The 12,048-nt window shown below is 44.6% G+C and overlaps 1 long non-coding RNA gene across 1 annotated transcript; it reads right to left on the bottom strand.

Moving 5' to 3' along the window:
- Window positions 1–7,790: 7,790 nt before the first annotated feature.
- Window positions 7,791–11,081, bottom strand: LOC134484949 (uncharacterized). Its single transcript, XR_010062757.1, has 2 exons — window positions 10,869–11,081; window positions 7,791–9,935 (listed from the first exon to the last, which is right to left on the bottom strand). It is a non-coding gene; the product is annotated as an uncharacterized LOC134484949 (long non-coding RNA).
- Between the last annotated feature and the right edge of the window lie 967 nt (window positions 11,082–12,048).

Raw genomic sequence — 12,048 nt, 5'->3', positions numbered from 1 at the left:
TAAAAAGCCAGGCAGTGCATGCCTGTAATCCTAGTTCTGGGAAACAGAGACAGGAGGATCCCTGGGACTTTGACCAGCCAACCTAGCTGAATCAGTGAGCTCCAGGTTCTATGAGAGATGCTTTATTAAAACACTGACTTGGAGAGCAACTAGCAAAGGTACCTGACATCAACCTCTGGCATCCACATACACATATACCCTTGTATGTATGTGTGCACACGCATGTGCATACATATATGAACTTGTGCATACACTCAGATCGGAAATAGTATTGGGCAATATGAACACTCGCAAATGGCTGAGATTAGAAAGGTTTCGCGTACCAGGAATATGAACTGTATTAGTCACTTTGGACCATCGTCACGAAATACCAAAATACACAGATTGGGTCAGTTTTTAAATAACAGAAATTTACCTCTCATAGTTCTGAATGCTAGGAAGTTAAAGACCAAGTTCTTGGCACAGTCTGTGCCTGGCGACACCCTCTTGCTCATCTTCTCACTCTAACATCACATGAGAGAGAGATGAGGGATCTCTCTGGGCTCTCCCATAACGACACTAATCTCACTTCCCAAAGGCCCTTGCCTTCAAATGCCATGTCCTGACAGGGTGAGGATGTTACCAGATGAGCTTCAGAACACAAACATTCAAAGTATCCATGGCATATACCGAGTCACTTCTGGATTTGGTGACTCTGGAGTTGGTGAAAGGAGTGGACATGGAATGAAGGGAATGTGGGTATTGCTTCCTCGACACACACACACACACACACACACACACACACACACAGAGCTACACAAGTAATGCTCTTATCAGTCCACAGAGGTAAGGTCAAGACACTTCTGAGACCTTTGGTACAGTTTTACAGTTAGATGTGCTTCGAAAGACTCTTTGGGACAATGGAGAAACCATTAGGGATAACACTTTCTCACACGGACACATATGCCTTTCTCACACTGTGGCTATCACTGCCCTGAGATTCATTTTAAATGCTACCATCGCAAACATTTTAATAATTTAAAAAAGCTGTCGTGTTTGGCAGCGACGAACGTACCATGTTGACAAAGAGAGGACTGTGGGGTCTCTAATCAACTATTTGGATCACAGAGTAATTATGCAGAGACAGTTCCTGGGAAGGATATGCCGGATAAGCCTGAAGGGCAAATCCTGCCACCAAGGAGGGAGGGAGAAGCCCAAGGAAGTCTTTCACGCACGGAGCTGCTCCCTGGGGCTTAGAGGATGGCAGCTCCCAGGGACTAAACCACCATCCAAAGAGTACACTTGAACAGACCATGGCTGCAGCTGCTTACGCAGCAGAGGATGGGCCTCATCGGTTGTCAATGGGAGGAGAAGCCCTTGGTCCTGCCAAGGTGCGATGTCCCAGTGTAGGGAAATGCCAGGGCAGGGAGGCAGGAAGGGGTGGGTGGGTGGGTGGTGAAACACCCTCAAAGAAGCAGGGGGAGAAGGGATAAGATGGGGGTTTATGGATGGGAGATCGGGAAAGGGGATAACATTTGAAATGTAAATTTTGAAAAATCCAATTAAAAAAAAAAGGGAAGATGGCAGCTTCCTCTGGGGGATTTCAAAAGTTCTCATTCCCTAAAAAGGGAGAAAGAAAACAGGTCTCTCTTGCTTCTTAGCCAATTTAGACGTCCCTTTAGTGTCCTCGGGGTTCTCCGTAACGTCGTGCATTCGTTCTCTTGCTTCTTCCCTTTGGCAATGCACACTCAGCTCTGAGATTAGGATGAACGTTCAGTAAAACTCCGATCTCCGGGTTCCCAGCTTTATCCCCCAGCCAATCTGCTCCCATCTGGCTTAGACCAAAGGCCTCCTACGCTCCGGGATTCTCAGGAACAATGACTGTAACCTGTGCCTAAAAAACTCTTCCTCATTTGAGGAGCTCAAGGTGTGGCTCTTATTAGGCTCTGAGAGAAAGAATGTGTCTGAAAAGGGTAGTTAGGGATATGACTTCACATGAAGTCATTGTGAAGTTAATGACCCGGTTGTGTTGAGGTAAAAAATAAAAAAGGGGCACTAACCAGTTCCCTCGCATATCCGCTCTGCACTTTCTCACCGGGGCTCGCTCTGACCCGGGTGGTCGGCGAGCACCTTGCCCTCACTCACAGCTCCAACTCATCTCACATTGCCGATGGCCACTCTCTGAGCCTGGCGGCAATCTCTCTACTCATCTAGCTCCCCCGGGGCGGGGGGGTGTTAAGCACGCCAGGCTTACACATCCCAGTTCCATGGTGGGTCCAGTGCGTCCCGCCACCATACCCTCTCTCAAATAAATCACCACAGAAAAGAACATCCCACACAATATCCTTGGATCCAACTGACAAGATATAATTTGCCCATCTAGACAGCACAAAATCCTGCACACACCCATCCCTTAAAAATAGCCATAACAACCTGTAACTATGAGCAGAGAAGACTCTTAACACCTGCTGCCATGGTCTCTCAGCACCTTCTTCCTCACCCCGGCCTCTCTTTTCTGAAACTTTTCTCCCGCCCATCCTTCCTTCTCATCCAATCACAGGCCTTGTTCTATCCTGTACCTCCCTTCAGGTACATCAACCTACAGGGCTAGAATCCTATCTAGGTTGGAATATTGGGGGATTTTGTTTACTTGATTTTGGGGTTTTGTGGTTACCTGGTTTTGTTTTCTAACTACACATACTTATATTGGGATATTGTGGGATATATAGTAATATATGGGACACTATTGTACACCATCTCCAGGCTCTGCTCTCCTTGCTAACAAAACGGGACTAAAAAATGCTCATAAATACATACTTTCTGCTATTTCTTCTTTTCTCACAAAGCACATATTGCTCCAACTCTTTGTGCGAAATCACTTTCTCACTCCAATAAAAACCACTCACTCCTTGTTTCTCGCTCTCCCCCCAGCTCGCAGCTTACACATCCACTGAGCCCTCTGTGTCAGACAGTCGTGTACCAGTCCTTCACGACAGGGTCATCTCGGACATATGTGTGCCAAAGGGAAGCCCCAGCCCAGGACTTCTGCTGGGTCATACAAACTGCAAGCATCCAGACTCCAAGTCCCCCATAGCCATCTTAACACATGTGAAGTCACCCTAAAGACAAAGCAGAGAGAATGAAGGAGAGAGCACCAAGAACCAAGAAAGGAAGCTGAGGATTTAACAATCATGGGGACTTCCGGATCTCCAGTCACCTCTGTTTTGACTTTATATAATCTATTCCTTCCATGAATTAAAACGCAAAAGGTAGTTGAATTTTCTTTTACAGGGAGAAATACTGATGGCCACATTCCTTGCAGAACCCAGTGAGGCTATCAGCTAGGATCACATGCAGGGGCTGGACCAGAACCACCCTGTGTCCTTGTCCCTTAGATCCAGAAGAGTACTGGGGAAGGACAGAAAATTGGCCAAAGGCAACAATGATGTTCATTGTTTAAGTCTTTACACATATTCTCTTCAGAACACACCTTTCCACATCAAGGTTTGCAATCAAAAGACTCCCGTCTTCTTTAACTAGCTCGAGTTTGGTTTTGGCTAATTTCAACCTGAAGGGCTCTGACGAAGGCAGACTGCTGTCAAAACAGCTCTTCTGAAACAAAAACTTGTCCGTGAAGACATCCAACGCTAGTCTATTAGCATTGTTAGTCCAACCCAGTGCTTGACCAGCTCTGCCTCATAGATCTGCTTCCACATGGGAGACCAGGTACTCGTGTGTGTGTGTGTGTGTGTGTGTGTGTGTGTGTGTGTGTGTGTACATATACATATATTCCTCCCCCTCTCTCCTGTTTTATGAACTGTGCTTCTGGGTGAGATGCTATTTGAGCACAAAGGCCATTGCTAAGAGTTATTTGAAAATAACTGCCTTAATCTGGAAATAAAACCCAAGGCAGTCTTTCTTCCAAGAGCCTGGATGGATTTTTGCAGAGACCTGGGGGAAAATAAATCAGTGTAGTGCCGGCAGTGACCGCCAGAGGGAGATCTAGAAACAGTGGAGACCGAGGCAGGATACCAAAGGTAAATCAAGATTTACCAAAAGTCCATAGAGATTTTTCTTTGCAAATGGGTATTACAAAGAGCTGACTGGGACTGGCTCCTTAATTCTTTTCTTAATTCTGCTAATAAGAATCAGTACTTACCACCAAGTGTGAATGTCTCCATTCGAATACAGTTCTTTCAAATTTTCCGTCACATCCCATGTGCTGGCCCAAGTCTTTTCCTGATGGAACCCCTGTGGTTAAACACCCCGTGTCTCTCTAATAATGAGGAACACATATCTGTCCATCAGCTTTCCTGACCTAAGATCCGAACGCTCCAATACCAAGGCTTTCAGATTTCCTGTAAATTCAGGCAACTTTTTTCCTGGATGCGCTTCCCCAGCTTGGAAACCAGAATCCAGCCGGCCGGGTTTCTACTTAAGTGAATAAAGGCCTGTGGTAAGAAGGGCAATGGTCCAGGCACCTGGCTCCCCCTGTGTCACAAGGCTTTGGAGAAGAATAAACACTTGATCTAACTCCTGACTGGGGCACAATGCTGTCTCCTTTCCGCTTGGCTCCCCAAGCCTCCATTAGTCACTTCCTCACAGAGACCATTTGCTGTGCAATCCCCCATCGCCTCGGCCTCCTCTATTCTTGCTGCTTAATAGCCTGCCGTCCGATCTGGTTTTCCTTTCAAAAGCTTTCTGTGTTCCGTCTTCTCGAAATCATTTCCACTTTGCCAAATGATACTATTTTGAATAACAGTAAGTACATGCTAGAAGTAAATTATTATTCTAAAACGGGCTTCATCAAAATAGGAGCAGATGAGGAAAAAAAATGTAAATGGGTCTAATCTGAAGGGCCTGAGCCAAGGAGGAGAAGCAAGAATCGATTCCACTTCCAGACCAGATCAGTTCAAGACAGCCACCTGCTTCGGAATCACAGGCGGTGCTGGTGGAACACGCCAAGTTCTGGGCTCAGAGTCTCTATTTCTAAATCGGAATCTGTAAGGGTAGACTTAGTAGATTTGAATTCGGATTTGAGTTGCAATCTGAATTTGAGTGTGCTCCTTAGAGCAGCAGTGTGTAATGAAATATGACAGTCTGTTGTGCAGATAAGCCATTCCCGATAAACCGGAGACGGCCTTCCCCTCAGCTGCAAACGTTCCCTAACTCTGAAGGCCAAAAAGTATGGCTCTGAGCCCTTGCTAACATACATTGATTATCTTTGACATGGTGTAGGCCAAATACCTTGCAAGGAGAACCCTAAGGGAGAAAGGGCTGTTTGGTTTCATGGCTGGAGGGGATACCCTCTATCATAATAGGTACAGCGGTAATCTGGGGAATGTAGGGTATGGCTTCCTGTCAGGGGGACCTTGTAGCATCTGCTTTCTTGTATCTCCTCAGCCCAGGAGGCAGAAATCTGAAGGCTCGGCCGTCTTTCTCCTTTTCCATCTGCATTCAAGGCCCCAGACCATGGACTGAAGCTGCTCACTTTCAAGGTGGGTTTATGTTCCTCCAGTCCTTATTACAAACATCCTCACAGATCTACAAAGAAGTGCATCACTAAGGTCTGGGCATTTCTCAGTCCTAGGATGCTGTTCTTGTGAGTGAATCCCATGTAAGTGGGTGGGTCCTTCAGCAAAGTCCCGTGTTTCTGGGAAGCCTGGGTAGCATTTGTCTCGCTTCTTCCAAATTCCTACCAAGTTACTCTCTTCAAAAGATCTACCTATATTAGCCCGAATAGTCCTCAAGTCTATCTCACAATGCTACTGTAGCCAAAGACATCTGATCTGAATACACACAGCTATAGGCATATACCCATATACATATACATACACCTGAAGATGCACAGACATATACATATCCACTATGTACGTGTGCCTGTAAACTTTTATGAGAAAGTAAGGGTGATTTTTTTTTGAGGAATTATCAGTCTTTGGAGGAAAATATTATTGACTGGTTGGTTGGTTGATTTCTCAGCTTGCGTTTTATAAATCATACCACTCTCCGCTGACTCAAAATCTCACTGGATAGCAAAGACATACTTCATTAGTCACCCATTCTTACAGCTCACTGACAGGCAAGGCAACCACGGTTACTCAGATATAGAGCTCTGTAGCTATTGGGGCTTCTATTACAGATTTTTCTTTTGAGACCCTGAGTTGCTTTGAGGGAAATGTACAGGCTTTAGTCCTTAACTTAATTATCTTTTGAGCTTTAGTTATTTTATGAACACTAGAGGAGGTCCTTTGAAAAAAATATTAGATTGGATGGCTAGGGAGATGGCTCAGTGGGAAAACTCCTTGCTACATCAAGGTGAAGAGGCCTGACATTCTGTGCCATGTATGTGCCAAGCCACCATGGTGCCAGTAAGCATAGCAGAGACAAAAGGCCTACACCAAGATGGTTAACTATAGCAGCCCAATTATAGGCCTCCACTCAAGAGACTGAAAAACATGCCCGACATCAACCTCAGGTGTTTCTCCACACAGGACGCACACATTTAAACACACATACATGCACACATACACATACAAATGCAAAAAGTAAATTTTAGACAACGGGGGGGGGGGGATATGTTTATATTTTGCATTGTTGTTCTTCCTTTTATTGAAATATTAACCTAAAAGTCATCTATAATTTAAGGATGTGGGCTTCATGTTTTCCTAAGGGTAATTCTTTTTCAAAAGAAATTACCCTCCCCTTCCTTCCTGAGTCTATTCTTCATCCTAAAATTGATCCAGGCTTATCTCACCTAAGGAATTCTGGCATCTAAATGACCATATAATTTCTGCCTATGACCTCTAAAGTTCTTTTGCCCTTGAGCATATAAATTTGAGCTATCAGCGAAGCTGGGATTTATGGTAAGGCAGAGAAAGGAAGAAAAGTTTCACAGAGTGGCTTCTAAACAAGCCAGCCTGTCTCTGGTGCAGCCTCTTGTTGTTGTAAAAATATACTTTTTTTTAAAAAAAAGTATGGTTGTCTTTTACCTTGTGTTGTGGTTTGCCCTGAAGTTACTGTATTTTGATGCTAATTCCACTGCCCCAAGGACAGCTACCTAGTCATGTACTCAGGACTCAGGTGACTTCACCAGAACCACCTCTCCGTTGAATTTGTAAAGTACAGGTGAGGGGCAGGTACAGGATAGAAGGAGGCCTGTCATTGGAGGAGAAGGAAGGATGGGCAGGAGAGAAGTTTGAAGGAAGAGGAGGAGACTAGAGGAGAGACAGGGGACGGAGAGAGGGGAGAAGCCGTGGCAGGTGATGTTAAGATTCTGCTCTGTGTATTCACAGGTTGTTATTAATGTTCTCAAGGGATGGATGGTACCGGGCTTTGTATGTTTAAGTGGACAACTATATCTTACCAATCGGATCTAAGATTATTGTGTTGTGTGTTCTTTTATGTGAGTGTTTGAGTGTAGGAAAGTGTGCGGCTGGGCTGTGTTTCCGCCAAGATATCTAGCAGATACCTTGGGCACCGCGGTACAGACCTAGCGGGATAAAAGACTTACATCATTATTTATATATATTTACAACAACGCCTTGCTAGGTCCAGCACCGCAGTGCCCCAAGATGTCTGCTAGATATCTTAATTCTCAGACAGCAAAGCCTCTCACCCGCTCAGCTCCATTCCATATCACAGTGCCGATGGCCTCTCTCTGAGCCGTCAGTAATCTCTCTATCTATCTAGCTCCCAAGGCAGGTTTCCATGCCAGAAACACACATCCCAACTCCATGGCGGCCCTGACCAGTCGCCCCACACTCCATTACACTTAAATTGCTACACATGAAAGAACACACAACACAATAACCTCTGGTCCAATTGACAAGATATAATTGCCCACCTAAACATACAAAGCCCAATACATATCCATCCCTTAAAAACATTCATAACAACCTGTACAGGTACAGTGTAGAATCTTAATGTCACCTGTCATATTGTCCTGCCACGGCTTCTCTCACTCTCCCTCCTGTCTCTTCCTCCTGTCCATTCCAGTCTCCTCCTCTTCCTTCAAACTTTTTCCCGCCCATCCTTCCTTCTCGTCCAATGACAGGCCTCCTTCTACCTTGTCCCTGCCTCACCTGTGACATCATCCCACAGCCTCTGGTTTACAATACAGTATTCTAGAATTCTTCCACTGCAGCCGAACTTACCATAATCCACCCACAAAATAATGAAGTAATATTTCACCCCTGAGCTGGCCTCCTGGAGATGCAATACATAAACAGTGCAATCTTCAAGTGAAGACACAGAACCAGGTAATACGACATGTTTAGCGCTGCAAATGGAGTGACTTGCAAGCCCAAAAAGAACCCCTTTTTTTTTTTTTGCAGAAAGCATCCACCTTTTCTTCAAATAGTGAGCAACGTAAAGAAAGGGAATATGTAAGACGTTGAGATTGTTACGTGATTCCTGACCTGAGAGTGAGCTACAGTAAGAAATTGAGTCAAAATATCAGGGAGACAAGAAGGCAGGTAGCAGGTGACATTTGGTGGGGACAGTATCAAGTCAGGGTAAGGGAAACGGAAATTAAAAGTCATGGAAACAGAAAAGAGGATAAACGTTTGATATAGAGAATAGATTTAGTTACTTAATTTAGTGACTCCTGAAAAGATCTACATGGTGTGTTTTTTTTTCCCATCTCGCTGAGCATTAGTCAAATATCCTATTCTCTCCCATACTTGATCACTGGGAATCCAGAAGCTTGAAACAATGAATGATGATTCTTTAACAATAGATTGTAGGAACTACAGGCAGTCAGCAGAAGAATTGGCGTGGCACCTTAAAATATCCAACATGTGAGTGGCTGTAGGCTTCTTACAAAATGGCCATACAGACAGACTCTCTTGAGCCATTGTTTTGGCAATGACCTGGACAGGTGAGGGGAGAGGGTTATAGCATTAGAGGAGGAATAAGGGCAGAAAGTGGAAGCTAAATCAACACAGACAAAAGAATACAAGCGAAAGGCTCATCCGAATAAAGACTGAAATGGTATAGAGCATGTGCAGAAAAGGTATGCAGTACCCAGACAACCTATACAGGTTTCAACATGCAGGGTATGTGGAGCATGAGCGTCTAGCTCCTCCCCAAGCTCTGGACTGCTTTCTTTCTTGAAACTGCCCTCTTCTTGACACACTGCCTCTATTCCCACTACTCTCTGCCCAATTTCTTATTCAGGGACACAAGAACCTGAAATCACAGCAGGTTTCTGCTTTATCCTGAAACCTGCTTATACCTGCTTGCCCCACCATGAGAGAGGGGGCATCCTACAATACACAGAATGGCCCTGTCAAATACCAGTCGGTCAGAAGCTGAGGAGGAGGAGGAGGAGGAGGAGGAGGAGGAGGAGGAGGAGGAGGAGGAGGAGGAGGAGGAGGAGGAGGAGGAAGGGGGAGGGGCTCTAGAGCCTAGTCAAAGGGCTTCTGGGATTGCTCTATCAATTCTGTAGAACTTGAGACTTTAGAAGTTTAATAAAGCGTACTGCCCCTAGACGATCTGCATCAGCGCGGAAAGAAAGGCTGTATCTTGACTTTGCAAACACGATCTCTGGACAAGTGGAAGAGGGGACTCTGCGCTGTTGTAACTCTAAGGTATCATCCTATAAACAAGCCTGCTGATCTCTTGTCAAAAAAAAAAAAACGCTTTAAGGGATCTTGCTGATCCCCCATTTTAAACTGAGCTCCGCATTTGCGCATTTGCGTTTGCCAGAGCAGCATTCCGATTGTGATCTTGCTTCTTATGTAACTTAGCAACCATGAGGCAATGCCGAGTGTCTGCCCCCACTTTCTGGAGAAGTCTTTCATCCGCACTCCTAGCCAACTACCTTGCAGTCTTTCTTCTGGTCTCTTGAACAAGAGTCCCGCCTAACACTAAACAAGGTTCCGAGCCATCGATTCAGCCATTTGATTCAGCAGTGCTGAGAATGCTTCTGCTTCCTCCATGGGTATGAGACGGAGCTGGGGGGAAATAAAGACCGTGAGACATTTAGAGCTGTGCATTTTTCTGAAATCCATAGACATTGCATAATGAGCAGTCTGTGAATCCCGCTTTACCCCACGTACCACAAGGCAAGACGTCCCCAAAGAACACACTGGATGTGCAGTCTCAGAAGCCAAGTGCACGAGATAACATTTGAACTACAACCGAAACTCCTTGAGTACACTGTATTCATTTAAACCAAGATTATTTTCAGAGTTCAGGCGTCTATTTAAAGTTCAGAACCTATGATTAATATCTCAACTGCTGATGAGCTGGTTTTTTTTTTTTTTCTTCTTCTTCTTTTTCTCGATCCCAACTCTTACCAAGCAATGTCACATCATTAAATGCAGGAGCAGCAAGATTTGCTTCTAAAGAACTGAGCTTATAGAACAGGAGAAGGAGGCAGGAAGGAGGAGTGGGTGGGGATATCTGAGCAGCTGAATGGTAAGGAGCACTTTTATTCTCCCTCTTCAGAGTGAAAGGCATCGCGGCTCACTTCCCACACCTGAGATGTTTGTCACTAAAACCACTTCCTTTTCTGAAGTGGGCGGAGACAGTCATTTAGCTGCTCTGAAATTCACATCCTATTCTTCTTCCAGACCTCCTCCGAGCTGTGCTGCTCTTGGTTCATCCTCCCCATAAAACGCCCACTCTGCTGCAGGAATGGCAGTTTGCAAGCTGAGAGTCTCACACAACAGAGGACAAGTCAAGCAGGGAAAGGGGGCGGGATCCCTTTCTAAGACTCTTTGAAAGGCAGAGTCGAGTTTTCCAGGTTTCTGACTTTACCCCGCTATGAAAGCCAAACAAAGCAGCGGGCATCATGATAAATGCTATTGATCTCACCAATTTGCCTTGAAACCAACTATGTGGATGAAATGACCACCTAACCTCATTTGGGTTGCGAAGCTTACCTGAAATGCACCTCACAGCCCTTCCAGTTACAGAAGCACATGGTGTAGGTTTCTCCTGGGCTCTGAAGACTGAGAGGCTGGCATTGAACTTTGTGGTTTTTGGGGCTTTGCTATGACAGATGTTTTAGTCGTGCTAGCCCCAAAGTAAAGGATGATGCCGAAAATCCTTGTTCATTTGGAAAGATGTTGGAACAAGAGTTTGAAGAAAATGACTCCTTAAATTCTCCAGGAAATGACATCATTGGACTCAAACAAACAGCACTTTTCAGAGAGCTGCTAGTTAGAGGCACAAGCTGTTCCATGTGCCCGGAACTCACCAGGCTGGAGTTCTGGGAAGGGATCAGTCTACTGTAAGTTATGGCAAGGAGGACGGGTAAGGAATTTGAGGGATGAAGGACTTCTTGAGTGGTTACCTAACTTGTTTCCTCGGTCTCATGCATTTCTTCTGACAAATTATCCCTGTCTGACACCTTTCCATGATTTTTTTTTTCAAACATTTTTACGGAGTAAAATCCATTTCTCAGAGTTGATTTTAAAAAAAAAAAGCCAACTTTTCAGGTTTGTGCTACATAGGGTTGCAGATATCTACTAAGGTGGGTATGTAAACCCTAGGTTTGGACAAGACATATTCATCTAGGTTACATGCAAGGCTCTGACAAAAGCTCCAGAGAAAATACAATGAATTAGAATCAATTTTAAGCCAACTGACTTCAAATCTCCCCTTGGTTTCTTTAACAGGCGTTTCTACCTAACACTAAATAATGTCCCTGAGGCCCAATTTCATTTTGAATTGATGAAGGTTGGCTTCTGATTCATCAATGGATGCAAATATAAATATAAATATAAATGTAGATACAATTCACAGAAAAATTAATCTTTGACACATAATGTTAGAAAAAAATTGGTCACTTTCTTAGTGGCATTAAAGGAAACACAACTTCAGGGCCACCATGAAAGAAAAAGCACAAAGTTGCTAAAGGAGAATTTGTGGAGAAGAAGTCAGAAATTAAAAAAAAGAAAACCTACAATTTAAAAATGCAAGAAAAAGCTGTGCCTGGTGGTACATGTGTTCAATCCCAGCACTGGGGAAGCAAAGGCAGGAAGATCTTTGTGGGTTCAAGACCTGCCTGGTTTATAGAACAATTTCCAGAGCAGCCAGAAATAAAAAGACCTTGTCTCA

This window comes from Rattus norvegicus, chromosome 1 (genome assembly GCF_036323735.1).
Source record: "Rattus norvegicus strain BN/NHsdMcwi chromosome 1, GRCr8, whole genome shotgun sequence".
Lineage (NCBI taxonomy): Eukaryota > Metazoa > Chordata > Mammalia > Rodentia > Muridae > Rattus > Rattus norvegicus.
This window is presented reverse-complemented; position numbering and strand designations above follow the sequence as displayed.